The sequence below is a fragment of the Rattus norvegicus genome, chromosome 2 (assembly GCF_021556685.1).
Source record: "Rattus norvegicus strain SHRSP/BbbUtx chromosome 2, alternate assembly SHRSP_T2T, whole genome shotgun sequence".
Taxonomy (NCBI): domain Eukaryota; kingdom Metazoa; phylum Chordata; class Mammalia; order Rodentia; family Muridae; genus Rattus; species Rattus norvegicus.
In genome coordinates, this window is record NC_141535.1 from 95,179,784 (window position 1) to 95,183,876 (window position 4,093).

Here is a 4,093-nt window from a genome sequence, read left to right on the forward strand (position 1 = left end):
AAGCAAGCAGAATCTGAAAACAAATAGTAATGGCTATACTTATATCTGAAACAGTAGACTTAAAAACCAAATAAAAGAGAAGATATAAAAAAGTCGCTAAATAATAATATATGAAACAATATACTAGTACAGTATAATAAGAATATACACTGAGAATTCTTTGTACAAGCCAATGAAAGCTGATTGAGATGGATATCTTCTCTTCCTGCTCTAGGCATCCCTATTCTGTCCCATAATCCTCCTGATGAGTCAGGATGTGAAATCTTCAGGAAAATAACCCTCTCTGAAAGATCACTTTTCCTTCTTATCACTTTCCAAGTAATCTTCAAATTAACACAGTTTAATCTACAGTGTTTCTTTTTCCATTTTATTCTTTGCACTACCATAATTTCTTTTATGCCCAAAGCATTCGGTACGTATTGATGACAGTGGCACCTTTCTACAGAATTACTTTCAGTGAATTAACTTTTAAATGAAGTTTTGTTTTTTACAACTAAGGACAGTGTAGGTTTTGCACAGCATTTCCCTCAGATTTGTCCCACTTCTTCACACTGATTCCTTTTCAGGGACTTTCTGGAAGACATGAGTTTGGTGAGTCACAAAATGAAAGTATCTCATGTTGAAGGCCAAAATACATGGCCTGAAACTAAAAATGGACCCCCATACAGAGTTATTAATTCAACAGGTTGGCAGTCAGAGATGGGTAAGTTCTGCACAGAGCCTTACCAACCTAAGAGAGAATAGCATTGCTTTTGATAATACATATTCCACAATAAGTAAGGAAGGCATCTTTGTCAGAACAACCTAAGACTGATGCAGTGTTGTTTATAAAATAAAAAAGGAGGAGATATGAAGAGCTTTTGGGGCTGCTTGGCAGAAATTTGTCATTGGACCAGAACAGGGAAGTAAACTCAGAAAGGAATCTGATTTTGGCTAGAACAAAGAAGTAGGTTTCAGGCAAGAATATGACGTTGGGCTAGGACAGGAAGTATCTGCTCAGGTATCTTGGTCATCCTGATAAGCCCTTAGAAACAGTGATCACAGTACTTTTGCTTTGCTTGTTCCTTGAATATTTTTGTTTATTGTCTTGCTTGTTCCATTAACCTAGAATTGACTTTATTTATTACTTGCATGTAATTTAAATGGAATAAAAGCAGACTGGGGAAAAATAAGCCTGCCTTTAGCTTCAGAACTGGCTGGGGGTCATGCCATATATACATGGAAGCAAGGATAACAACCCTCATCTGCAGAATTGAGAGAAGGCAAGGCAATGAATGTAAGTTTCTCTGCTTTCCTAAGACCAGTGGGAATGTATAAACAGAACCAATCTAAATATGGCTGATTTTTTTTACACAAGCCTGAAAACAAGCCCCAGAAGACCCAATCACCCTGCTTAGATGCTTACTAAGGCCATCTGAACAGAGCTCCTAAGCAGACACTAGGTAGCTCATGATTTTGTCCTCCAGCTATTTTCTTTCCACTCAGACAACATGTAGTTCAAAGATAAAACCTAGGGCAAGACTGATGAGGTAGCTTTGGGAAGAGTTCTCCCAGCACCACTGCCCTAGTCTCAGGTACCTGGTTCCTATCTAGTCATTGAAGACATTATATTTAATATATTTTATATAAATATCCAGAAGAATAAAAATATAAAATCTGAGACTGGGGAAAAGTGAGGGATTTGGAAGATAGAGCTGCAGACCTTGCTGAGGCTAACTTCACCTCTTCTTTTGCCCCTTTGACTTCTCCCCCATGGTTTTTCTCTTCTTCTGTGACTACTTTTTTCTCCTTGGGATATTTTTCTTTCTCGTAGTATGTTTCGACTCTTCTCCCTTTTTTGAAGTTAGAAGAGTTCTTACAACCACCTTCTCCCTCCTCGTCTAAATTGGAAAATTCTTCCTTACAGGCAATGCGTTTGTTACAGGAGCAGATGGAGATTGTTAGGTCTTCTTTGGCCTCATCAACACTCTCTTCTGGGATGGCATCATCAGGTATTGCCTGCATTTGGACCCCAGGGACATGAGATAACATCCTCAAATTATCAAAGAGCCTCTGTTTGATCTCTTTATGTATGTATTTGTGTTCTGGTTAGTCATATTGGATGGGCTGATGTGAAACTTAAAATCTGGCCCAAAGTATTCTAGGTAGTCATCGTATGGTAGCTCATTAGGGATCTTGTAGGTTGGTGTCATTATACCGTACAAGATTATTATACAAGATAATTCAAGGCCTGTCATTGGACCAAAGGGAAGGGAGGCAGGAACAGATGTTTTAGAAGGGAGGGAGAAGCCGTAGAGAGGGGGCCAGAGTGAAGAGGAGGAGCTGGGAGAACATGGCGGCAGATATTTAGATTCTTCTCTGTGCATAGATACAGGTTTTTATAACTATTTTTAAGGGGAAGATGCGTATAGGATTTTGTGCTGTCTAGATGGGCAAATTATATCTTATCAATTGGATCAGAGGTTATTGTGTGATGTGTTCTTTCATGTGACCACTTGAGTTCAAAAGAGTGTGTGGTGGCGGGACTTACAGGGCCCGCCTTGAATTGAGATGTGTATGCCTTGCATGGTGGCAACCCACCAAGAGAACTGTGAATGAACAGCTTGCAACTGCCCAGGTCAGAGGGAGCCCGGAAGAGAAAGTGAGGAGCAATATGTGTGGGGGACAAAGCCTGAAGTAGTGCCTGCAGAACCAATTGCAAAATGTGCCTTTTTAATTTTACTGCAATAGGATCTCTGTGTCCAGGGCCACAGCTTTTGTGTAAGTCCAGCACTGAGTACCTTATGGATGCTATAACAACCTCCTCCCAGAATTAGCATTGGCAAGTTGAAACTTTTCATGAATATTACACATTTACATGCCATTTGATGGTCAGACTGAAGCAAGCTAACTGACCTCCAGACAGGGAATCGGAGTCACACTGTAAGACCACTGCACTAGGCTGGAACATCTCCTTTACTTTGGACATGACTGACTTGAAAAATATCTTCATAGGAGTCATCATGGATCCCATCTCAGAGTGGTAATTTACTGCAAAGTACTTGCCTTTGCCAGCCCTAATATGCCATAGCTCCCCAGTTCCTCTCCATATTCATGGAAGGACACAGTCATGACCCAGTCTGTGGTATATAAGACTTCTTCCACCCTGTCAAACTGGTGAATATCAATGTCAATGTACAGCACCCTCTGGTGATACTTCAGCAGTTCCAGTACGGCCAAGACAAAATACTTGATGTAACAGATGTCAGATGTTTCAAACGTGTTTGCATAATGCCAGACTGCAGGCCAGTTCACAGCAAGGTCTGTCTATTGCTTATTAAGTAAGTTTCATAGCATTTGCCACAGAGCCACCAGTAGACAACTGACAGAACTCAAACAAGCCATCAGATACTGGACAGTCCTCACCAACATTGAATCTCTGCATGTACTTGCTGTATTCAGATGCATTGTCTGTGCAAATAAAATATAAGAATTTAATGTAGTCACTATTGTGGTACTTGGTCATGTCAGCATTGGCTTTGTGAGTCTGATAGATTTCCTTTCTTTGGTAGATATCATTGTTGGATATCAGAATGTGGTCATGTGGATTTGATGAGGCTTCATTGGGTGGCTTTGTTCATAATAGTAGTTTCCAACATGCCATTTTAGTAGTGACAGACTTTCCTCTTAGTGCCCTGAGTCTGCACCATCTTGCTTGCTACCTAGCCCTCCTGTCAGTCTCTGATGACCTACTTTTTAATTCATCCTTCTAAATTTAGGGAAATCAGTTGTTGTCACCATCCAACAAGACAAAGATGCTGTGTTAATGCCTTGGTTCAATGTGAGGAAATGTGTAGGGCAGGATCCAGACAGTGGGCTGCTTTATCTAATCCTTTATCAGGTCTCATCTTGTCAGATATATATTCTCATTTAATTTTGCTTTGAAGAGTTGCTCTGTTACAAATTAAACTCTACCTTTCCACACTGGCACCTTTGTGCTGGCACATAACTCATCACAACAAATGCCAGTCAAGGAGAAATGCTGTCCATCAAGGTAATCATTAAGTCGATCACATCTATGTTCAGAGGCTGATTTTTCACAATCTGCTCCATA

The 4,093-nt window shown here is 40.3% G+C and overlaps 1 pseudogene; it reads right to left on the bottom strand.

Moving 5' to 3' along the window:
• Window positions 1–527: 527 nt before the first annotated feature.
• Window positions 528–3,689, bottom strand: Hdac1-ps11 (Histone deacetylase 1, pseudogene 11; annotated as a pseudogene).
• Between the last annotated feature and the right edge of the window lie 404 nt (window positions 3,690–4,093).